The 27,648-nt window shown below is 34.0% G+C and overlaps 1 pseudogene across 1 annotated transcript; it reads right to left on the bottom strand.

Moving 5' to 3' along the window:
* Positions 1 to 330: 330 nt before the first annotated feature.
* On the bottom strand, positions 331 to 24,927 carry LOC143228780 (putative phosphoglycerate kinase; annotated as a pseudogene). The gene is made up of 13 exons (XR_013015454.1): positions 24,666 to 24,927; positions 23,065 to 23,115; positions 19,327 to 19,479; positions 16,612 to 16,756; positions 10,600 to 10,703; positions 10,282 to 10,401; positions 9,438 to 9,552; positions 6,333 to 6,518; positions 6,230 to 6,262; positions 5,181 to 5,257; positions 3,770 to 3,870; positions 2,519 to 2,617; positions 331 to 1,115 (listed from the first exon to the last, which is right to left on the bottom strand). The product of XR_013015454.1 is annotated as a putative phosphoglycerate kinase (transcript).
* Positions 24,928 to 27,648: the final 2,721 nt, after the last annotated feature.

Genomic DNA, 27,648 nt, shown 5'->3' with positions numbered 1-27,648 from the left:
TATGTCATATGAGGTATCAGATAAAGTATATTAGAATAACACACAATCCATGCACGCACACAGGGGGATTTCAGAGTGCAGATTTCACTAAACTCCATATTTTTGAGACATGACCTAAGAAGGTCGAAATGTTCTCTGCTTTATTAGTAAACATTTTAACACCCATACCAGCTAAAGTAAATCAGTTTCTGGTTACTTAATGTCGTGTTTCTACAAGTAAGATGTCATACAATCTAATTGCATAACAGTGTCTAGTGGATATTTCTATCTTATTTAACCAATAGTTATGGTACTAAATGCAAATTACTGTTATTAGCAACTGACAGCTAATTTCATATTTAACTTTTATTCAGTAAGTAGATCACTTTACACCCTTACCAAGTTAACTTGGCAACCGACAAATACAACAAGCTCAACTTGAACGTTAAAACTTAAAAACTATTTCAAAGACAAAATGCAAACTTATTTTCAAGGCAGTGAAAATGAATAATGTGGGTTCATACACACATAAAAAACAGTTCACACTATTAAGTTATCGAATAAAATATGCATTTCACTGCAAATAACAAATTGAAGGAAGAACATCTTTCATAATAATGTTTCAAGTAAACTGAAAAATAATTTCTTGAAAATGAATTGTAAATAAAAGTACATTTTAACAAGGTTTTGTCCTGAAGAGGCTTACACATCAGAGCCTTGTTGTATAACAGAATTGTTAACACTAACAAGGACTTGGTTAACAATTAGCAATACTGTTAACACTAAAAGGAACTAGTGTCGTTAACATCAGGTATTTTCACTTGAATAGTAAGTATCATGATTAAATGGATGCACTTTAGAAACAGATTTACCAGCCTACTGACTGCTTTTAGAAATAACTACAAGGCTCTAATGTTCTTCAACAAGAAGCAAACAGGAAACAGGAACTACTGAAACAGCAAGAGACCACACGTACACGGTTCTTCAGTGTCTACAACCATCCTGAGCACATCTTGATGTTTAATGGTAGCAGAACACAAGGTCTTGTGGAACTTCTGACCACAACTAAAGACTGGATATTCCTACGTGACCTTAGGCAGCATCAGAAAGAGCTGCGACCCCAGGAAGACATTTACCTGAGTAAACAAAGAAGACAATTATCGAAACAAGATAGCTGTTCCACATATTTTTGCGGTCCTCTTAATACATATCTGATGTAAATATATATATCATAATCACACCTATGAACTTTGTATCTCAGAACAGCTGGTATAGGTAATAACACTTACTAATGAAGCAGAGAACAGACCTTTCTAGGTCATCAGGTTAACCTGAAGATGACCTAGGGAGGTCGAAACATTGTTCCCTGCTTTATTAGTAAAAGTGTTAATATACCGCATTCCACCGTTCTGAGATTCATTCTTATTTTAAGTGGGTTTTGGGTCATCAAGAACCTATGAACTTTGTTTAAAATCCACCAGGTGGTAATTTATACAGGAAGTACAATATTGTTATACTAAAACTGAATAAATAATAATATAGTTCAAAGAAGCTCAAATTACCAGTTGTAAATATGAAAGATAATAAATCTCCAATTACTATGATACCTTCATTATGAAAATTTTTAAAGGAAATCAGCACCTTGAGCAAGGATTACATATTCTTCAGTAAGATTTGGTTTTTCTTTAAATACATTATAAATAAAGTAGATATCCAATACTCCTCAATTTTATCTTACAACAGAAATTATACATAACAGAATCAAGGCTAACTGAGAGAGACAGCTACACTCAAAGGCAGGGTTTACCAAAGTCTTTCGAAAAAGTTATTTCTCTTACATTTCAGGCAAAGTTCCAAATTTACTAGACCACTCGCACTTCTGATTTGGTTACTTAAAGTTCAGACTTTAAAAAACGATCTTTAAACAAGGACGTTGAAACATATTAGCAGTCAACAAAAAACTGTCTACTTTTATTTATATAAAAACAAAATTGATGTAATTTATTATTAAATATAAGGGAGATGATTAACAAGAAACAGATGGAACAACTGATATGATAAAAATTTATCTATCACAACTGTAGCTAAGCAGCATAGTGTTTTGGGCACTTACCACTTCCGAGATAAAAAGCAAAAAAATAGAGTGGTCGGTCCCACAGTTTTCACCAACTTGCTCATCTTGAAATATTTTTATGGGCATTTTTAGCATTGTAAAATAAAGTAAACTCAAAAAGGTATGTGTAGTCCATGAGTTTTGTCTAAAATACCTAAATTCATTGAATATCTAGTGTAAATTTGAGTAAATTAAAGTACTTGGTAATCTTAGTGCAAAATCAAAAATACCTATAATTAACACTGAAAACATAAGGAAAGAAACACAGATTAGAATTAATACATTAGTACCAGAAAATGTAAAGTTGACTGAAATATATAACAGTAACTTATTTAAATATATTTTGTTATAACATACAGATGACTTTACTTCCATTTCTGTTAAGATTTTTCAGAGTCCGTTTGACCTCAACTCTACAACACTTACCTTCCAAGAGTTCTAAACTAGCTCCTCCTCCTGTGCTCACATGGCTGACTTTATCTTCAGTCTTCCATTTAGCACAGCACGTGGCAGTGTCACCACCCCCTGAAAAATTAACGTGTGGGTTAGGGTTAGGAACACAAAACTAAAGCTAACCTGTAAATGTGTAACAAAAAAACATTCTACCAAACAGACCTCACCAGAATATTCTAAGCTTTCTTGGTTTAAAGACAGGTCTTTAAAGTATTTATATTTGTTGGTACAAAGTTTGAGTGATGAAGGTTTTATGATGAAATGTTTTTATTCAGTGTAATATAGCCATCATGTTGACACTTGTGCCAAATTACATACAGCAGTTAAGTGAATTTAATATATAGTGTTTACATAAATTATTGAATCATTTTACTAAATGATAAGAACGGGAAATACATAGCAAAGAAATGAAGTTTATGGTATGGCGGAAGACAACACATCTGTTGCTGTTTTCGAGCCCTGACACCATTAATCCACTGACACTACTGAGGTGGTAATTTATCTTCGTTCATACCAATCATCATTCCAAGAGTAATCATAAGAACTGCATTGGTTATTTGGTTGGTCAGTGTCTTCCTCTTACAGACAATGTCCATTACATAGCCCCATCCAAACTAGCCATAAAAAAACGTCTCTCACACAATCTGCAAATGTTTACATGTTCCAACTTCTATTCTGTTAATTACACAGGTCTGTAATAGTTTTACTGTTACAAAGGTTTTGCATGTTCTTCTGTAATTATTCCTGTAACCTGAATCCAAAAATGAAATCCATTTTTTTCCCCCCCATCATGTACAGATTTTTTCACAAAAAAAGTTGTATATAATTTTACACAAGTGAAACATTTTCATTAAAATCAGATGACATTTTGTTATGCTACATAGTTTTATCGATTCTTCTACAATCCACACATAATCAAAAAATGTTCATTGGGATAACTGGTATCTGAACTAAGAAAGTTGTTTTTGTTCTCAGTTTGTAAAAATATCCTTATAAGATAGAAAGAAATATATTTTTGACATCTGCATTGCTGAATCATGGAAAGTCTATTAATAAAACCCAAACAACTTTTGTGAAGTTTAAATATGTACACCTGCATAATTTACAGACACCCAAAACAAGAACCTACACATTGAATGAAGAAATACCAGCATTAACGTAACAAATAAAACATATTATAATATCTTTAATTAAGTAACTTATATAAATGCTACTGAAACTTACCAATAATGGTAGTAGCACCTCTTTTAGTAACTGCTACAACTTCATCCATAATAGCTTTGGTACCTTTAGCAAAATTTTCCCATTCAAAGACACCTACTGGTCTGTTTTCAAACAAAAGAATTAAACTAACATTTTACGATCGAAAACATTGACCACAAACAGAAGACATTAATTTTATTACGTTCAAAAGCAAATACTGATTAAAAACATTCTCAAACCTAAGTTAGGCTTAAAATTATATTTGTTTGTTGTAAACTGACCGACCTTCTGAAACAGGGGTCAACTGATAGTTTTTGTTTCTTCAGGACTTGGAAAATTTGCCCCAGTTTCTACAGATATACTGATCCATCAAATAAATTTGCAAACTAGCATGTTTACTGCCGTATCATGGTTATAATATTGTTTTTCAGAAATTCATGGAGTCCACAATGATATAGTAGGGCATTACCTAAGTACCAACTGATAGGTCACTGAATGAGCAGTACATAACAAATTGACAACACGTAATATCTTATTCCCAGGGTCCTCACATTAAACTAAAGAACTTAGCAGGAGAGAATTTACTGCTGATGAGCATACTTCAAGGACACAGAGCCCAAGTCTCTTCAGTGTTTGTCTCCAAAAAATGTTCTCATAGATTAAGGATTAAGATAAAAACAAATTAATCTTAATTGGAAACTTATCCAGGTGGAGATAAGTACTTGAAATGAAGGAATAACAGTCAAAATTGTTAGTAACAATCCCTCAACTCTATTGTTCGAGGTCAATACTGACCAGCAAGTGTGCTTTGTGAACAAGTTTGATGCAAACTTGCAGTATACAGATGAACTTAATTATTTGTATGCATTATGCTTCAGCTGGATCAATTAACTGATATTATTTAAAATATTTTTAACAATGTGAAAAAAAAATATGTATATAATTACTCACCTACCTACATTATAAATCAGTTTAGGGTTAACACAAACAAAAATATTTTTAAGCCTTGCTCTGCTATGTCTATTCTGCCTAAAGTTTTACTGATACAAATAGAACTTGACAGTTAAATAGAAACAAGTCTTTCTTCAAGTTAACCCTGAAGTTATTACATTAATTTTCTTCTTTTGCCTATATAAAGTGATTTACTGAATTATCACAACTTTCTAGAATTGATATTTTGTATCTGGAATAAATTTACCACTCACATGAAACTATAGATATGTGGTACTCAAATCTGATCAATCACGTGAAGCTACAGATATTTGGTACTCAGGTCTAACCAATCACGTGAAGCTTTAAATATTTGTTACTCATAAGTTGTAAATACAGCTTCCCATTCTATAATACTGTTTATGGACAAAAACTCATCTATTCAATACTATTGTTTATAGACAAACAATCCTTAAACAACAATTCACAACAAAGAACTCACCCATTCCATACTATTGTCTTTGCTCTTTGCACTGCTTCAGAGAACTTTGTAACACTTTTATCTCCACAATCAAGACCCTACACAAAGTTAAAAAAACAAGATCTAGTATTGTTTACATAATAAATTTTTCTTTACCAATGTTCACTGCAGTTTGAGCTTTAGTTAAGTAAAATAAATGGAATAAAAAAACAATCAAGTTTCATTTCAGACGTGGTGGTCAATAAACATAAACTGAACACAGATAAAACTAAGTGAGAAAAAATAACTTATTTAAAAATATATTTTCAGACATAACTATATTTAGACATTTAGCAGTTTTTACATGAAAATTATTTAAATAATTATAATACTATACACACATAAGCTGGTTCAGCAAAGTATAGTGATACATGTCTGGGTAAGATTTGTATGTATGAAGAGGAACATAAACAACAACAAAAGTCTCAACTATTACTGTGAATAATCAGTGATGTCGAGAAACCCACTTGTAGAGAAATACATATGCAAAAACGGCTCATTTGGGTTGAGAAAATATTTTACATAGAAGAGCGAACAATGTTTCTTCGGTCAATGTCAGGTTCACAAAAATACCTAACTAGTGCTCTAATACCCAAACTGTGCTCTGCAATGAATTCACAGGAGTGGTGCAGGATATTTCAAATTTGAGGGAAACACAGCAATACTGAAGTGTTGGACACCATGCAAGCTACTAGCTCAAGGTAGTTCACAGTTTTAACATTAGGTCACATCCCTTTTGATGACGTTCTCGAATGTTTGAGATATGTTTTTGTTTACTTGTGAACCTGACGACGACCGAAGAAGGTCAAAAACGTTGTTTGCTCTTCTATGCAAAATATTTTCTCAACCCAAATGAGCCGTTTTGCATATATATATTACTGTGAATGTTACTAGATCTGAAAATTTCCTCCCAAACTCTACATACTACGTCTATAATACATACCATCCATCCTTCAGAATAAGTCTAGGCTGAGCCAGTAGTCACAGCTTCAAATTATCAGCTTATCCTACATACTGACTATAATACATACCATCCATCCTTCAGGAATACCCGAGTCTACTGTCTAGTAGTCACAGCTTCAAACTTATCAGCTTATGCTCCATCCTACATACCATCCAGGAATACCAGTCTACTGTGGCTGAGCCAGTAGTCACAGCTTCAAACTTGCAGCTTCATTGATACTGATCGTCTATAATACATATCATCCTTCAGGTAACAAAGTCCAGTGGAAGATGAATTTGAACACCATTTTTCCGAGCTTTTTCCATTAGCTTTCCTACAATTCCTGCTCCTTCTTCATCATATAAGGAATTTCCAATCTTACAAAATAAAATAAAACAGTATTACCAAAACTGTAAGCAATGAACTTGTATACAAGTTCACGATAACAAGAAACCCAATTGAGGTAAAGAAAAAAAAAAATATTATTCTAAAGATGGCTGGTGTGGGTATTAAAACTTTAATTAAAACAAAGTACAGAGTAATGTCTGGACCAGCAGTTCCCAAACTGTGCTCTGCAATGAATTCACAGGAGTGGTGCAGGATATTTCAAATTTGAGGGAAACACAGCAATACTGAAGTGTTGGACACCATGCGAGCTACTAGCTCAAGGTAGTTCACAGTTTTAACATTAGGTCACATTCCCTTTTGATGACATTCTCGAATGTTTGAGATATGTTTTTGTTTACTCGTACTTTTGGCTACACCAGTAACTTCTTCAATTTTCTTGTTTCTTAGATTTTGTACATAAATACCTGTTGACTCTCTGGGTCCATCAGTAACCAAAATAACTGAAGAGTGTTGTGAAGTTCAGTGAATTATTTTGTTGATTTGTAGTTCTTGTGTATAAAAACAAAGATTGTTGAACATTAATAAGAGGTGTGGGAGTGAGGAAAATAATGGCGAACAACACACAGGTGGCAGAGTTGTGAAAAAACAGAAATAGAGTTATGACAATAGTTATCTAGATTTTAGCTTTACTTCAGTGGATACCAATTATGAAGCGTGTCCACAGTGTGTATTATGTCTAAATGTTTTGTCTCCAGAGTGCAAGCTTCCAAGTAAACTAAAACACTTAGAGAACAATCATCCTAACATGGCTAGTAAATCCGTGAATATCTTACCAGAAAGAATTGAAAGGACAAACAGGTACATTTTGAAACAAGCATTAATACCAAGCAATACTTTGCTAGCATCCTACAAGGTGGAATATAGAGTCGCAAAATGTAAAAAGTCTCACACCATCAATGAAGAACTGATTTTACCAATTGCAGTGGATGTGGTAAATATTGTAGTTGGTGACTCTAAGGGAAGACTGCTTTCAAAGGTGCCTTTATCCAACAATACTATCAGTTGTAGAATCCAACATATGGCTGAAGACCTCAAGGATCAGCTAACTGAAAAATGAAGAAGGAATTTGGGTAACAGCTAGATGAGGTGACGGATAGTAACAAGGATGTTCATTTGATTTGGTACACAGGGTTTGCAGATGGTGACAAAATTGTGGAAGATCTTCTCTTTGTAAAAGTATCACTGGAGGTACCGCATTACAAAGCAAAGCTCTTGCTGCACTGTGGACCTACTGCATAATCCACAGTGAAGCCCTTGTGTTAAAGCACCAGAGTCCTCCACTGAACCTAGTTATGTCAAGTGTGTCGACAGTGATGAGCTTTATAAAAACTTGGCCACAGAAGGAAAGGTTTTTTAAAAAACTGAGAGGATATGGGATCTGAGCACACATCTTTGTTGTACTACTGCATCTCACGATGGCTCTCCTGTGGGAATGTACTGTTCTGTGTTTTGAAATTACGACAGGAACTCTACTCTCATCTCGAAGAACACGAATGTGCTAAAAACCTCTTGGATACCGACTGATTTTTTTGTCAACATTAGCAAACCTGTGCAATCTCTTTGAAAAACTGAATGCATTGAATATCTCTCTGCTTGGAAGCAACTTGTACATTCTGAAACTCACAGAGAAGGTTTCAGCCTTCAGAGAAAATGTTACTGAGGAGCACCTAACAGCTCAGTGACTGGTTTGAAAATAACTTTCCACACGATATAGAGAAGTTTGCATGGATTCAAGACCCATTCAAGGCCCCATCTGAACTTGCCTCTGCAGAAGACAATTTTATGGAGCTGTCTTGTGACAAGACTTAAAACAAAATTTGGCAGCATGGAACTAATAGTTTTCAATAAAAAGATTAATATCCACTGCAAAGTGAATCCTAATACAATTTGTGATGTCATATCTCTGCAAAGCTGGATTTTGGCAGTTGCTGTGATAAAAGCAAGAACTGTGTGAAAACCAATGTGGAACAGGAAGGAAGGGTGGTAATTCTTAACCTGAGTCCAAGGTTTGAGTATCTGTGCAGTGACCAATAGGTACACACACATCTCATTAGTAACTGTGGTTATTTAAAAATGAAATATAAATATTGTTCTTACTTTCAATTTACGTGTATTATTCTTCCAAATGGCTAAAGTTATTAGGACAAATACTTAAGTATTAAGTTGTTTGGACCTAACTACTTAATAAATGGAACTGTTAGGTTTTTCTTTTTGCCGAGGAGTGCCATGAAAAAAATCGTTGAGAAACTAAGGGTGCCATGAACTGAGAAAGTTTGGGATACGCTGGTCTAAACCTTTCAAGTCATCTTTAAGTTAATAGAGTTTGCAGTAATGCATACAAGTTTGACATAATGGAGTTTAAACAGATACACAAAGAAACAGTATAGACTTGCTCATCACAAACAACCACCATGATGAAATAATCTATGGTGATAAGAAATCCACTTGAAGTAAAAAAATATATCTCATGACAGCTGGTGTTGGTACTAAAACTTTAATTAAAATAAAGTAGAGAACAATGTTTCAACGTCATCTTTGGGTTAAAAACAGAAGGTCAACACATTGTTGTGTACCAATTAACCTTTTAATATCCATACCAGATGTTTTTAGAATACACACAGATATAAAATGTATTATTACTGTATAAGAATTACGTGACTTGTGAGACATACAAAGTCAATGAAAAATTACACAAATGGAAAATTCATAACAATATACTAAATAAATTTATTCAAGATAGAACAAGACCAACAAAACAATGTTTAATTACGGCATAGCCACTACGGCCATGTACTACTGTCTAATTTTGAGCTGCCTACCAGATGCAAATGGTCAGCATCAGCCACTGAGAAGCGTTTACCTACAAGCAACTAACATTGAAAACTTACTTGCATTCCATTCAGTTGTTTCAAGAAGGTAAATGCCATCCCTCCTCCGATAATCATCTCATTCACTTTGTCCAACATGTTTTCAATTAGCTGGATCTTATCCTTCACTTTAGCCCTGCATGGAGAGGCCATTCCAAAAACATGCATATATATTAATGGATTGACAAGAAGGCAGCGGTCAACAAGGAACAAAAAGGCAAAATATCATTTTCTATTTTGTGTGTGTTCAAGCAGCTTTTGTAGCAGATAAACTGTTCCTTTCTCAAAATTGTAGCTTAAGTTTTATTATTTCTCTGAAAGACACACATTTTCATTTACCTAATTCTTTACTCTCTAATTCAAGCCAGTTAACTAAGAAACAGATAGAAAGTCGTATGAACATTATTTCATTTACTGCTGTCAGTTACTAACTCTGCTCAAGTTAGAATAAGAAAAAAAAGAATTTTGTCGTATAATGTTTTCATTTATTTAAATTTAAACCAACAGAACATTATTTCTTCTGACATTAGATTAGAAACTAAAAGTTTTAACTGCACCAACCAGTTCTTATCTTACTTGTTGTATTTACAGAGACTTCATCATGGTAATTTTCAAAACATTCTTTTCAGAGTAACAATTAATTTGTGAACAGGTGAAGCCCTACCTGTGTAAATATTGTTGTACAATTAAAAACAAGTGATTATGCTTTTGAAGTGTCTGACTTACAGAAAACTGAAAGAAACAACAACAGAAGTTTCAAAACTTCAACTTGTTTGCACTAATTACTTCCTCTTGTATTTTGTACCTCAGTAAGCTTAGTACCAGAATCTCAACATTTAAAAACAAACAAGAATGTACTACATACCCTCCTAAAATAGCGAGGAAAGGCCTTTCTGGATTCTCCAAAGCCTTGGCAAAGTAAGTCAACTCTTTCTTCAGCAGAAATCCTGCTGCCCTTTGAGTGTGTTCTACACCAACCATGGAGCTAGAAAAAAGAACGAAGAACGTTTAGTTGAAAGGATTAGCTATCTAGTGTCAATCTATAATCAATAAAAAAAACTTAAGCGATTTGTGTAGTTTTTTACAACTTCACGGACATCTGGCTAACAAATGGTTTTATACAATTAAAAATTTCAATACATTACTCTATTTTAATCAAAGATTTACCAGCTAGGTGCAATACCTGTGAGCTCGATGGGCTGTACCAAAAGCATCATTCACGTAAACATCTCCAAGTTTAGTTAAAGAGGCACGGAACTTTTCAACAGCATCTGGGCTCGCTTTCACCTGAACGTAGAAATTGAAATAATAAATCTAAATGATTACGCTACTAAGGAAAACGTTATAATCACTTCTTACAGCGAAATTATTAATTACACATGAATTTTTTATACAATTTTATGAGCTACGAGTTCTAGTATTGCCCACCAGCACTGTACAAGTTACATGTTGCTCTCTACTGGTTGAAGATTGATTCTGAATCATGAGGAGTCAATACTGGTCTTCCCTATTTTGATTTATATAAACTGCACTTGGTAGAGTAGAATACCCTATTAACACTTGATGGTTTAACATGTAAACTGGTACAATTAAATTAAAAGAAAATCCAGTGAGAACTCTTACTTAGTGAAAGTTATGGCTTACTGCCAGCTGCAAGTAATAAATTTTTGGTTTTTGTACCTCAGGGGGTTGGATACAACTCCACCAGCACATGGAAGGTTTGTTTTAATTCATTAAAATAATTTTGAAGAAAAAAAATCTCGATACACTGGTTGCAAATTTGGGAGCAATTTTAATAACTCCAAGTCAAAATAACATTATTTATTACAAATACAATACTAATACTATATAAATTCAACAGAAATTATAATTAATCCAAACGTTTTTAGCTGATAAAGGTTAATTACATTAATTATTTAGTATTAAACTCAATTAATCATATTAAAAATTAGAAACTTAAGTATGGCTAACAATCTATTATTTAATCATATTACTATTTTCAACCAAGATGTAGTTAAGTGTAAAAATTCACAACTGATCTTTATAACTAAACTCCTGTGAAGGGTAAAAGCAAATTTTATGAAATTATGTTTTTCCCCACAGATCTTAAAACAGGTTTCATGAAACCAATTTTATTAAAAAAATTATAGTCATCTATCTTAAAACTTGGAAGTAAAAAACTAGATCTGATTCCTCAATGTTAGGCCGTTAAAGGTTTATAAATTCGTGGCATGAGAAAAACTGATCATTTGTCAAACTCCTGCCAACTCTGAACAATGTTTCTTTCCTGATGTAATCCAAAGATTCCTCAAATAGTATTTATGTAATCAAACATTTGATTTATTTAAAATGTTTGCTCAACATATTGTATGGTATCAACTTAATAACTATGGGTTTTGATTTTTTGTTGAATTTGTTAACAGCTACATGAAGGATATCTCCTTTAGTCTTCTTGATAACATTAGATGGAAACCAACCAGTCATTTTTTTTTACCCTCCAGAATCTATTGTTAGGCCAAGCAACAGAGTTTGACTGTCACTTTTATAATACTTGCACATACTCCAAGAGTTAGGTAGTGGAATAAAAACAATGAAACATGAGTTACACCCAGAAAATCTGGACTATACGTTATCTTTGAGTATATCCATCTGTTGACTTAAATATACTAAACGTTTAACAAGTTTCTAGCAGTGGCTATTTGAAATGGGGTTAAATTTACGTTTTAATGGCAATTAATAGTTTCAATTGATCCTTACATTAGATTACCCAACATTTGTCAAGCCTATAATAAGTCTAAATGACAAATGCATTCACACTGTTATGTTAAACATTAGAAGGTTGTTGAAAGAGAAATCTTTAAAAAAACTATTTTCTGTTGATTTCATTATTTTGTTAAGTTACTTAACCCTAAAAACATCACAGTTGTGTGTTAATGATGGAAAATTTAACACCTGTGTTCCAAGTTTAATGACATTGATCATTAGTACAGTAATAAATGTATGATTTAATTACGTGTTTAGAATAACAAACGTTATCTTCAGCTAGACTAAAACATCTGACCTTTTAATGTGTAATAAGAGCAATAAATGAACTATTCATTTACGTGCAACAGCACAAGCACACAAGCCTACATCTATGTGCAACAGCACAAGCACATAAGCCTACATCTATGTGCAACAGAACAAGCACATAAGCCTACATTCGTGCAACGGAACAAGCACATAAGCCTACATTTACGTGCAACAGAACAAGCACATAAGCCTACATTTCGTTGCAACGGAACAACACATAAGCCTACATTTATGCAACAGAACAAGCACATAAGCCTACATTTACATGCAACAGAACAAGCACATAAGCCTACATTTACATGCAACAGAACAAGCACATAAGCCTACATTTACAAGCACTGGCTAAACCACAGTTATAGTTTTAAAAAATTTCCATTTCCACGTATAGCAATTTCATTATTTAATATCAAATTTTCTTAAGCAAATGAACAAAATACTGTCATGACGACAAACACTGTACTACTTCTTGATGATGAGAAACACTTAAAATAAAAATATCTCAGAACGGCTGGTATGGGTATTAACACTTTTATTGATAAGGAGAGAACAACGTTTCGACCTTTCTAGGTCTTCAGGTCAAGAGAGAGTTTGAAAGTGACCTTTGTCGGACACACGTCTTAAGCATAAGAGTATAAATGGGTACCAGATTGTAGGGGGCATTGCAGTTGTATGTTAGGTTATTAATTAGTATAGGTATAAAGGTGTTCCTTTATATTGGTTTTAATTTTGCTTTTAGTTGCTGTATAAGTAGAGCTTCTTTGATTTTGTATTTATTTATATTTGTTTCCCTACTCAATATCTGGGTGTTTTCTATGGTTATGTTGTGTTTATTTGTTTTGCAGCGTTCAAAAACATGAAGGTTTTTTTTTTTTAACCAAGTTTACATTTTTCTGCTTGTTTTTTTCAAATGTAGCAGTTGTTGCATTGTATTTTATAAATTATGTTGGTCTTGAGTCTGTCAATGTAGTTTTACACTGTACCACTTTTATGTTTCTTATTACGACTACCAATCATATTTTAATAAAACTTGAATGGGTCTCAATAAGAGCTTGGTGTACTATTAATATTAAGATATACAGCACCTTGAGCACGAGCTTGGTGTACTATTAAGATATACAGCACCTGGAGCACGAGCTTGGTGTACTATTAAGATATACAGCACCTTGAGCACGAGCTTGGTGTACTATTAAGATATACAGCACCTTGAGCACGAGCTTGGTGTACTATTAAGATATACAGCACCTTGAGCACCAGCTTGGTGTACTATTAAGATATACAGCACCTGGAGCACGAGCTTGGTGTACTATTAAGATATACAGCACCTTGAGCACGAGCTTGGTGTACTATTAAGATATACAGCACCTTGAGCACGAGCTTGGTGTACTATTAAGATATACAGCACCTTGAGCACGAGCTTGGTGTACTATTAAGATATACAGCACCTGGAGCACGAGCTTGGTGTACTATTAAGATATACAGAACCTTGAGCACGAGCTTGGTGTACTATTAAGATATACAGCACCTTGAGCACGAGCTTGGTGTACTATTAAGATATACAGCACCTGAGCGCGAGCTTGGTGTACTATTAAGATATACAGAACCTTGAGCACGAGCTTGGTGTACTATTAAGATATACAGCACCTTGAGCACGAGCTTGGTGCACTATTAAGATATACAGAACCTTGAGCACGAGCTTGGTGTACTATTAAGATATACAGCACCTGGAGCACGAGCTTGGTGTACTATTAAGATATACAGCACCTTGAGCACCAGCTTGGTGTACTATTAAGATATACAGCACCTGGAGCACCAGCTTGGTGTACTATTAAGATATACAGCACCTGGAGCACCAGCTTGGTGTACTATTAAGATATACAGCACCTGGAGCACCAGCATGGTGTACTATTAAGATATACAGCACCTTGAGCACCAGCATGGTGCACTATTAAGATATACAAAACCTTGAGCACCAGCATGGTGCACTATTAAGATATACAGCACCTTGAGCACCAGCTTGGTGTACTATTAAGATATACAGAACCTTGAGCACCAGCTTGGTGCACTATTAAGATATACAGAACCTTGAGCACGAGCTTGGTGTACTATTAAGATATACAGCACCTGGAGCACGAGCTTGGTGTACTATTAAGATATACAGCACCTTGAGCACCAGCTTGGTGTACTATTAAGATATACAGAACCTTGAGCACCAGCTTGGTGTACTATTAAGATATACAGCACCTGGAGCACCAGCTTGGTGTACTATTAAGATATACAGCACCTGGAGCACCAGCTTGGTGTACTATTAAGATATACAGCACCTTGAGCACCAGCATGGTGCACTATTAAGATATACAGAAAGAACCAGGCACCAGCATGGTGCACTATTAAGATATACAGCACCTTGAGCACCAGCTTGGTGTACTATTAAGATATACAGAACCTTGAGCACCAGCATGGTGCACTATTAAGATATACAGCACCTTGAGCACCAGCTTGGTGTACTATTAAGATATACAGAACCTGGAGCACCAGCATGGTGTACTATTAAGATATACAGCACCTGGAGCACCAGCTTGGTGTACTATTAAGATATACAGAACCTTGAGCATGAGCTTGGTGTACTATTAAGATATACAGCACCTGGAGCACCAGCTTGGTGTACTATTAAGATATACAGCACCTTGAGCACCAGCATGGTGCACTATTAAGATATACAGCACCTTGAGCACCAGCTTGGTGTACTATTAAGATATACAGAACCTGGAGCACCAGCATGGTGCACTATTAAGATATACAGCACCTTGAGCACCAGCATGGTGTACTATTAAGATATACAGAACCTTGAGCATGAGCTTGGTGTACTATTAAGATATACAGCACCTGGAGCACGAGCATGGTGTACTATTAAGATATACAGAACCTTGAGCACCAGCATGGTGTACTATTAAGATATACAGAACCTGGAGCACCAGCTTGGTGTACTATTAAGATATACAGCACCTTGAGCACCAGCTTGGTGTACTATTAAGATATACAGAACCTGGAGCACCAGCATGGTGTACTATTAAGATATACAGCACCTTGAGCACGAGCTTGGTGTACTATTAAGATATACAGCACCTTGAGCACGAGCTTGGTGTACTATTAAGATATACAGCACCTTGAGCACGAGCTTGGTGTACTATTAAGATATACAGCACCTGGAGCACAAGCTTGGTGTACTATTAAGATATACAGCACCTTGAGCACCAGCATGGTGCACTATTAAGATATACAGAACCTTGAGCACGAGCTTGGTGTACTATTAAGATATACAGCACCTTGAGCACCAGCTTGGTGTACTATTAAGATATACAGCACCTGGAGCACGAGCTTGGTGTACTATTAAGATATACAGCACCTTGAGCACCAGCATGGTGCACTATTAAGATATACAGAACCTTGAGCACCAGCATGGTGTACTATTAAGATATACAGCACCTTGAGCACCAGCTTGGTGTACTATTAAGATATACAGAACCTTGAGCACCAGCTTGGTGTACTATTAAGATATACAGCACCTGGAGCACGAGCTTGGTGTACTATTAAGATATACAGCACCTTGAGCACCAGCATGGTGCACTATTAAGATATACAGAACCTTGAGCACCAGCATGGTGTACTATTAAGATATACAGCACCTTGAGCACCAGCTTGGTGTACTATTAAGATATACAGCACCTTGAGCACCAGCATGGTGTACTATTAAGATATACAGCACCTTGAGCACGAGCTTGGTGTACTATTAAGATATACAGAACCTTGAGCACCAGCATGGTGTACTATTAAGATATACAGAACCTTGAGCACCAGCATGGTGCACTATTAAGATATACAGAACCTTGAGCACCAGCTTGGTGCACTATTAAGATATACAGAACCTTGAGCACCAGCATGGTGTACTATTAAGATATACAGCACCTTGAGCACCAGCATGGTGCACTATTAAGATATACAGAACCTTGAGCACGAGCTTGGTGCACTATTAAGATATACAGAACCTTGAGCACCAGCATGGTGTACTATTAAGATATACAGCACCTTGAGCACCAGCATGGTGTACTATTAAGATATACAGCACCTTCTGTCCTTGAGCATCAACTCCTTTTCCTTCTTCTTCAATGTGGAACCTCAAGTTTTCCAGTAGAATCACAGATCCTTCTGATGGATCATCACACGCTGCCTCCACTTCTGGACCAACACAGTCAGGTAGAAATTTAACTTCTCTGTAATCAATACCAATTAAAATTAATTATAATTAACATATTTCTTTAGGAAACAAAATATAACAAAACCAATGTCTACATGGTGCAAATTTTACAGTTTAAAATAACTTTTATGCAAAGACATGAATAGGTATTCCTACTTAAAATATTACACAATTTACATGTCTTAAATAAATTTTATGGTATACAGAATTATAAAAATATATGTGAATGGAGTTTTAACATTTCTTTATTAACAGTCTTCTGGGAAATATAAATATAAAAAACACTCACGGCATGTTGTTGTTGTGAGGGATTATATTTTATTACTTTGGATGTTATTACAGCCACAGCTGAAATGTAAAAAAAAACTAGAACATTTACAAGACTGATATTGGCTTTAAAGAAAGAGCCCAATCATCTACACAGATAACACCAAGTTTATGGTTTTATGTTGACAACACTTTTGTTATCTGAACCTCCCAGTCATGAAAACTTACCAGAATTCCTAGAAGGTATTTCTAGAGAGAAAAGAATCTATTTTACCATAGAAGTAGAGGAACAACACAGCCTACCATTTCCTGAAATACTTGTTAGGAGACAAGACAAAATAATTACAAATGTATACAATACGTGAACAGATACCTACACCTCTAGTCCTATCATTCACATTAAATAAAATGTGGTATAATCCAATGTCTAAACACAAGGGCAAAAAACATCTGCACTAAAACTTCCATGGAAACAGAATAACAAAAGATTGGAGAGTGCTTTAAACAACAGAAGGTTACATCTTCTCCATCAAAAACTCCTTGAAGACCACGACAGATGTAAAAGATAAGAAAAACTACCACTACCTCCCTTACCTGCAAGATATCCATGAAAACCTAATAAATAGCTGAGAAATTCCATGCAGAGATCAAGTGGAAATTCCAAGACATTAAGATCCTTTTTGGTGAAAAACAAAACTGAAAACATACCAACAAAAAACACAAGTTGTATATGAAATTCCACATTCTTATAATGGAATATATATTGCAGAAATGGGAAAAGGCTCAGAACAAGGTTAAAAGATTCATGAAGACACAAAATCCAGTCATTGTAAAACACACCCTATCAACTGGACACAAAATAAATTGGGAAAAAAACTAGAATCATCAACACAAATTCTGGAATACAATAAAAATCAAAGAATCTTTGCAATAAAACCTTCACTAAACAGATTCCAAGTTACAGGTGAGTAAACAGTGGCTACCATTGGTTGAATCATATCTCCACCAATCATATCTTCCACAGCCCACCAGAATACCATAAAGACCAACTACACCACATGTATGTTTACCTGATAACGAAAGGTGAAGACCTTCAAAATGTTGTCTTCTGTACTTTGTTTCCTACAACAGACAGTTGCCATTCATTCAACTACATATCATCAGGTATACTCTACCTAAACAATCTATAACAGAACTTATGAGACTGTTTCACATGGAAAGGTTGGATAATTTATTAAAGCTTCATAACAGAGTTTAATTCTCATATACACCACATTTACATTTGGAATTATCACCACACTTAATGATAATAAACTAGAAACAGCAGATTTTTTATGCACCCCTTTTATTTAAGAGTTGTTTACTTGTAAAATCTAGAACATTAAACAAACATTACATCACTTACAAGCTCAAACTAGTTCTACTGCAAAGTCCAGAGTTGTTTCAACTGTTCATCCTCCTTGCATCTCTACTTATTTTTTTGTTTTTATATTTTGATATTATTTCTTTTCAAACGAACAAACCATGTGAAAAGTACAAAAAAACAATCCAAAAAACTATGTATCTTTTACAATTTGTGAAAACCTATAAATCTTGTAGTTATATATCTTGGTTAGCATGCAGAAGAGACCAGAAGAATGGATCAGCATAGGACATAAATATCATCTTGGAAGATTCCAAGCAGAAGTCCAGAAAAAGGAACAACCTTCAACATGCAGGATTAGTTTGCAGTAACTACGTTATAAAGTAATATTATATTAAACACTATACTTCCCACTTTACAGGAATTCAATGGCATTTGTAGAAATACAAGAAATTCCCAAACACTTGCATTGTGGAAAAACAAAATGCTAGTTAAAAAATCAACTTCTGTTAACTACGAGATAAAACTTAAAACTGAAGAGATGATTCATGCAAGTTATCCACCCACTTAGGTGGACCATTGTTATATTACACGTGCTATCAGCCAGTCAATTTTCTTAACCTGAAGATAACCTAGGAAGGTCAAAACGTTGTTCTCTCCTTATCAATAAAAGTGTTTATACCCATATTCTGAAATACATTTTTATTTCAAGTTGGTTTCTCATCATCAAGAATTTTCTTCTCCATTAGGAAGAGAGGAATTAGTCATCTTCAATATAAAAGTGTCATAGGTTTAGTGTCAGAAATTATTATAAAATTGGGAAAGTACGGTGACATTCAGTGTTATTTCAATAGTTGGTTTTACAGTTTAGATACCACAAAATACACGAGGCATGGAAAAAAAAAAACCCATCTTGTGGTTTCAAACAAGCTCATAAAATCAAATCAAAGGCTCACCTTCCCAATAACGTCTTCAGCTCATCTGCTACTGGTTTCAAAGAGTATTTCTCGACACGTTGACCATCAGGCCGACCCAGGTGACTCATCAGTACTACCGACTTGGCTCCTTGAGTTAAAGCGTGCTTAATGGTATCTAAAGCTGCAACAATTCTGTGTGAAAAGGTTATATTTTAACATAAGCAAATGTTTTAAAGTTCAAATACAGATCATTTAGTGACGTCTCAAAACGCTTTGTTTCATAAACTGATTTTATTATTTGTTTCAAGTTGATGGATACTTCCTAAAGTATCAGATCCTTTTTCATATTACAAAAACAAATGCACAACCAACAAATTTAATTTAAACTACTTGTGTTAAATTCTTAACTTTACATGTTTGTGCATATTAAGTAAATTAATTACCCGGGAAAATACACAGAAAATAACTACACAAAACCACTTTCACCCATCCACTTATGTTGTTCTCCAGTGTTGTCATTCCTGAGCGTTGGAAACATCCTTGTAATTTTAATTTGTTGGGTAATTTGTGGATCCAGTACCAAGATTCCCCCAAACTGCATTCACTCTCATATGGAGAAACCAAGTAGAAAATTTTCTAGGTCCGAGTTTAAATTATTATTCCGAGTGGATTATTGAATGGTAGTACCAACTTTTAAATAAACCAGTTTAGTGAAACTCGAGAGTCCCTCAAAACTCTTCCCGACTTTCCTATCCACGGTGCTTCCTCAAAATTCCTTTGAAAATTATTATTCCTTTATATTTTGCAGGGTGAAGATCCTACAAATGAAAATTTCAGGTCATTTTGTTTGTCAGAAATTATGCAAGGAGTTCAAAGATTAAATATGTGGATACAAGTATGAGCTGATATGTTTAGATATTTCTGTAGATGGAACTTCAAATTCTCCTTCTGTAAAATACTCTGGGAATTTTTTTTATATTCAATTAAACTTTATACACATGCAAAATGTAGTTTCTGAAAAATCTCTCATCAGCCCACTATTCATTGGTAAAAGAGTAGCCCAAGAGTGGGTGGTAATGACTAGCTGTACATGTACGCTGCTAAATTAGGGATGGCTAGCACAGACAGCCCTTGTGTAGCTTTGCACAGAATTAAAAAAATCTCTCATCAGTATGTGAACAGAATTATTAGAGAACCCACAATTCAAAACGTATGTACGTACCTAAAATAATCAAAGTACTTTCCAACTATTGAGTCACTTAAATAAACTCATCATGAACTATATTCATCAAACTGACTTGTCCAAGCAAAATACCAAATTAATGACGTAAAAGAAGTCTCAAGATAGATGAATAAGGATGTAACAATGATGTTTTTCTTTCAATTAAAAAGTTACACATTTATCAAAGCTTCACAACATTTATAATGTTCCTGAATTATTTTACCACTGCTCTAAGAACATAACTGTTTAATTAAACTTTCATGTGTAGCCTTGCAAGTTCTGAATGCACAGAACTTTATTAAAAAATGCAAAACTTTCAACATTAACAAAAGATATTAATCCATTATCTTTGTAAAGAATGTTGTGTTATCTGGCTGATTAAAAGTGAAAAAAACAATCTTATTGAAGTTTACAATGTTATCTAACTGGTTCATAAGATAACCATGAAATTTATTTTTACAGAGATGCCAACTATTTCAAATGACTGAGCGTAATGATTGTAGACAGAGCCCTTTCACAGTTTCAGTCCTTTTAGATTTGTCAAAAACAAGACAATCTGGTGAACGAGGCCTCTTTTTTTCCCAACTTGTGAACGATCGCATTGGTGTTTCTATGCCGCTTAGAAAACAAGAAATACCCATCTACGTGAGCACTGATTGGCTGACAAGCACTGATGACGTAACTATGGATTCCTCCACGAACCCAGTATGGAGAAGCACCGCACTCAAACTATTGGTAGACGTCAGAGGTACAAATATTTTTTATTATTTCAAGCACAAACGTGATTATCGCAAGTAGCCATTTGGACTATGTCTCTTATTTATTATCAAAATTTATTTGTGTCTCACTAGAAATTTTCTTTTCACCCCTTTCAACCCCTGGGGGAACAATTTATCACTATTGTACAGGCCTATATAATATATAATAATTTGGGAGTTGCAACAAGTCATAATATTCGTCTGTATGAGCATATAGTTGTAATATATACACCAAAATTGTAATAGTTGGCATCTCTGGTTTTACTATATTCTTAAGATACTACAGTGAGAAGACACATATGAGACTTGGAAAACACAGACCAGGACCCATTTAAGTCAAATATTACTTATAGGATGACTGGCTTATGGAATGAATTGTCATTGGTATTTCAGTAGGTTTCAAAAGAACTGATAACTTATTGAAAAATTATACTGTTCACAAAATTTGTTTTTAAATTTCAGTAACATGAGTGAAATCAAATTGATGACATCAGGATTTACTGTTTTTAACCTGTTCACTGACGAAGATGAGATAACTCGTTCAAGCTGATTGGTAACACAGTGCCATGGATGAGTTAATTCATTCTCAATAATACCTAACTTCAACGCTAGATGTCAGCACCATGCATGCAGCTGACCTACTTACAAATTGTTTCACTTTCGATCCAAAATGGCGTCACAAAAACGTTACAAAATGAAGAAGCATTAGAGTTGTATTGTAGCAGCTGAAATACTTGGGAGTCAACAGGTTAGTAACATTTGCTGTTTTAGGAATATTGCGAAATATTTCTCATTTGTAACAAACAAAGCTGCTCATATTGATATAAATAGTTTTAATTCTGGAATTTTTAGAATGTTTCTGTTTATTCAAATTTAAGAATTATCCATCTGAAATGTTAATAATGAGAACATTGAATCATGCACAGCAGTGTTAACTGAAGATAATCTGAAATGTTAATGAGAACATTGAACCATGCACAGCAGTGTTAACTGAAGATAAAATTTAGACTGGTACAAAAAAAAAATGAACATAATTATCCATAACTGCAATTAAAACATTATCTCAAATATTTTGTAACAAAATGTCAAAACTTGTTTTATATAAACTGTGATTAGTACTTAAATTACCCTAAGTACATACACACATTTATTTACTCATGGCACTTGACTCAAAACTGGTTGGGCCCTAAAAACATTTAAATGCTAAAAATACAAGTTTCACCTTTTAACTATCAAGTAAATAGGTATAATTTTTTTTAAAGTGCAGTGGATAACAATGTTAAGACCAATGGTTGAGTTGGTCCTTCAAGGTTCTTTGTACTGTCATATCTGAGAACATGTATACATTTTGTAACACCATTTTTCTTGAATCATACAAGAAATCTAAATTAGATATTTCTGGAATTTGTATTCACCATAGATTTTGTAAAGCTTCGATAAATATGTAATTTTTTAACTATATGCCTTGATTGTTACATAAATTGATCTGTTTTGAGACTTCTTTACTGTTGTAAAATGCCAGCTTTACTTACTCTCAATGGAAATTCACTTCACGAGCCAATGCTCCTAACAGAAAAAAAACAACTGTCTTAATTGGAGCCAAACCTGCCTTTCCACATCTCAAAATCGTGTCCTCTCGTTTCAGTACAGCAGACGAAATCACAAAGTTCTATCAATCATTTGGACAACCTCACTTCACACACTTTAATATTTTACCCATTCTATATGAACAAGTCTTCATTCTGTATTTTTCAAAACAAAACTAACACTAAATAAATTATTTTATGTGTCTCATACCTTTGGTTGTTTGTGATTTTCCCATCTTTTAATGGAACATTGAAATCAACCCTAAAAAAAACATTTTGGAGAAAAAAAACATTTATAGTAACTCACATTACAGATTTAATAATTTTTATTAGTTTAACAACAGTAATAATTCAAGTTATTTTTAGATAAACACTGAACAAATGACATTTTATGAACATTTAATTATCAGGCCACATGTTTACAAGGTTTTACCTGTACACTAAAAACTGAAGCTAGTGAGAAAACAACCATTTATTACAGAAGATAATAAAGTACATCAGAAAAGTAAATAACTTTGTAGGACATTACATCACTCAAGAAATGAAGTTGTAAAAAATATTTATTTTGAAGTACTGAACAAGCATGATGCACATATTCATGAGAATATGTGAAAATATAAATTATCTATTATTTAATACTAATGTGAGAATGATGGAGAAACATAACTCAATTTATTTCATATTAAATATATTTACTTATTATGAAACTTACAATAGAAAATCATAAAACATGTAAAATCTTAAGTTTTATAAAAAAACGACATTCACACCAGTGGTGTAGGAAGAAGTTGTTAAAGTAAGAATTCTTGTCTGTCATGCATACAAGACTTGTATAACTTGTAAGTAACAGTAGGGTACTACAGTATCCCCAGTTATAGTGCCTTGTTCACTTTTATTACAGTTTGTCAATTGTCATTATAGAAAATCATGAATCTTAGAAATCAGTGGTACTTTACACAAGTGTAAGGCTGCCATACACTTTTCTAAACCCAGCGTGATTCCTAAAAACCACAAGTACACAAATATCTTGTGCCTTTAACATGAAGCAGAAAGATAATTGTAATAACATCATGATGTTTTTCATTTATTAACCTACAAAAAAAAACTAATTCTTACCTGTTTTTCTGTATGTGAAGCTAAAAATAGACTTGAACAGTTAAATTTTTTTCACCAAAAATCACAATTTATATACTTTTAACTAGCGACCATAATTTGCAAGTCTTAAACCAGTTCTTACAATAATCCTCGTACGTCACTACATCAGAGACTCATGTTCAAACCACAGTCTTATAATTTCACTGGTTTTGTGAGAGAATGTATGGCGTGTACTTTCAAGGTGTCACCAAATTACATACAGAATAATATATTACACAGGCTTAACCGATATAAATTATAAATCTTTTAATAGTAATAACTACAGCCAAAGAAATAAGGACTTAACAGAATATGTAACGCAAATAAATTATTAAATAATAATTCTGCATTCAAACACCACCACTACCAGTGGTACTTTGTTAAAAATCATTCTACCATTTACTGACACGTAAATATTACTAGTCCGGTTACCAAGGTCAGTACAATTTGAACAGACTAGCTGTATTTCTAAGTGATTTAAACTACGTAGTATAGAAATTTATGAAACTTTACCATTATGATTTTAAATACTTTAAAGATCTGCATTAGGTCTCGAAGCCCTCGGTCTGTTATTATTATTAATACTAGTACTGCTTAGTTAGTAATAATAGTATGCTACTATCAATCATCCACTACTTCCAGTTTTCAGCAAGAAAATGAACGTTGGAGTGAACTTACCTAATCAGTACTCTTTTACCTTTTAAATCAAGCGCATCGATTCCAAGTTTGTTTAACGCCATGTTGAAAGAAAATTGTATAAATATTACAATATTCTATACTTAAAATTACGGACTGTTTTTATTGTAGTAACTCTGTAAATAAAACACAGCCTAGCTGATACAGAAATACTTCGTTATGTCAAATGCCGGTAAGTTGAACTTGGAGTGCGTGACCTTCTAGAAGGTGAACGCTAACGTCAGAGCTCCCTGTAGATTTTTCCGCAATATCAGACACAAAAAAATTCAGTTTAATTCATTCCTGAGCTTGAGGCTTATGCGCTAATTTTTGTTTTTTCCAAATATTATTGTTATGTAAGTTTTATTATGTATACATACACAAAAAATAGCTCAATAATAGCTTAATGAACAAAAAAATATGTGAAAGTTATTCAGTTCAATTTACTATGGGAAGCTGAGTTATTTTAATACGAGGTGTAAAACAGTAAAACAAAATCACCTTCGGAATCTATAATATTGTAATTTTAACAAAACAAAATGTTATTGCTGGCGAAGTTTAGATCAGTGGAAATCCTCAAGGATCCGTCCTTGGGCTTTGAGTTTTTAGATTTATGCTATTAATATTGATAAAAGCGTAATTATTAAATTACTAAAATTTCTTATGACATTAAACTCTTAAGTATTTCTATCTTTACCAAGGAGGATAAGGCACTCGAAAGTGACTTGGTTCAATCGGATAGTTGGACAAATATTTGGCAAATGATCTATAATTATAATAATTTGTAACGGTGTTATACATAACTGAAAAAAGTAGTCTTGGCGCAGAGGTGAATAAGTCAGTTAGTCAGTCATTTCAGCCATCGCATCATTACACTGTTTTACTTTTAGTAAACCTAACAGAATTTTATGCAGTATTTGTGAACGTGATGATTGTAAGTCAAAATAGTAATTATCTCTTGCTGAAAATTCGTTAAAATTTCATAGGATATAATTTTATATCAACTATAAAATTTTATTACGAAAACTGTTCATATTTACTAAAAGACACTGACTCCTCATAACATCTCCTTTTCCGAAAAAAACAACAAAAACGTCTGGTTTTAGAATGCTTGAAAATTTCCCTTTTCTGTTAATGAACCCCTATTTTTTTAATGTCTCCTGCACGTTTGCACGTTACTGATTATATAACGAAAGGAAACAAGTTTAATTTAATATTTTGAAAACAAAAGCTAAGGTTCCAGTTGAGAAACTTGTTTTTTTAAAGGGTAATTGGCTTATGGAATAAGCTGTCTTCAGCGGTAGTGGAGTCCAACACTTTACATGAGAAATGACGAATCCTTGAAAAATAAATGAGTTCAAATATTTACTTTTCTCAAGTACAAAATCAACCATAATGGACCAAATGTTCTTTGTTGTTCATGTGTTATTTTTAGTTGTCTATAAGTAATCATCCCAGGTAACTTAGTATAACAACAACCATTTCCGTCTTAACCATACAACAGTACCCAACACAACCAAGATGAATCGCCTCCATGAAAAGTGACACAAGTTGCTTCCACGACGTGTACTTTCAGCCATCGACAACCTCAAGCAGGAACGAAACGAGGTATTCAAGCTATTTCAAACTCTGGTCAAGTCGCTGGATGCAGCGTCTGAGAGTTTGTTTTCGAAAGGAACATTGAAATGGACACTGGGAAACCAATAGTCTCGTACACTAGATGGATTACGATATAATAGATAGATATAGATAGCCTCGAGACAAATTATTTTGCATTATAAACTACATTACAGGGCTATTGTGAAGATGCACTCATAGACGTCAGATAGAGCATGATCGAACGTGAAGACGTTGTGAAATTCCAAAATAGTTTGAATATGACTTATATAATCTCTTCACATTCTAGTTTTCTAATATTATAACTTTGCAGTATATCCCTAAATATCACATGAAGTAATAGACTTAATACTTTTGCTGGATGGTAAGAATCGGCCCGGCATGGCCAGGTAGTTAAGGAACTCGACTGATAATCCAAGGGTAGAAGGTTCGAATCCATGTCACTCCAAACGTGCTCGCCCTCTCAGCTGTGGAGACGTTGTAATTTTTACAGTCAATCCCACTATTTGTTACTAAAAAAGTAGCCTAAGAGTTAGCGTTGGGTGGTGATGACCAGCTTTCTTTCCTCTTGTCCAGGGGTCATCAAACTACGGCCCTCGAGGTCATTTTGTCCGCCCCGCCAGCAGCTAGCCGCTTGTAAATAAAAAGTGACATTTCATCATATGTCCGACTGTCATAAAATAAATCACACCGATGGTCGCTTTGAGCTGGCAAACACAAGACGTAATGATAAAAAGAAACAAGGCTCTCACGCGCATTTTTAACCAATAGGAAAATTCTTCTTTCGTCCTTGCTGCCCATTTATTCATATGGAGGCACATATCTATGAAACCATTAGAATTTCGAAAACAAGTACAGACTTAACCCTCGTCCTATCGACTCGTCTTATAAATTCAGCGGCCTAAGGTTACCACTTCAGCAAGCTCATTTCTCTTAGTAGTCTGGTTATGCGCCTTTCGTAACTCGATCTTAGGTAAGTGTCGTGGCAAACGTACGTTTCAATATGTTTTGTTTGTGCGTTCTTGGACCAGTACAATACTTTTCTCACAGCGTTCTGTGTTTTTCCTTTTCAGATCCTGTTTTTTTATCACACATCGTTATGGCTGCTTTTAAAAGAAGAAAAGTGGACTCTGAGTGTCGTGAAGAATGGGGAGAAAAGTACTTCTTTGTGGAAACCAGAAAGCCACTTATGTGATATGCACCGAAAGTGTTGCTGTTTTAAAAGAGTACAATCTTATGAAACAAAACATCTATCAACATATTTGAAATTTTCAGAAAAGTTCCATTCTGAGAAAGTTGAATCTATAAAACGTGTTTTTGAATCTCAAAAGAATCTCTTCACGAGAAAGTTTGCTGAAAATGAATCTGT

The sequence above is a fragment of the Tachypleus tridentatus genome, chromosome 10 (genome assembly GCF_004210375.1).
Source record: "Tachypleus tridentatus isolate NWPU-2018 chromosome 10, ASM421037v1, whole genome shotgun sequence".
Lineage (NCBI taxonomy): Eukaryota > Metazoa > Arthropoda > Merostomata > Xiphosura > Limulidae > Tachypleus > Tachypleus tridentatus.
Note: the sequence above shows the minus strand (reverse complement) of the source record. Positions and strands in the feature narration are given on the sequence as shown.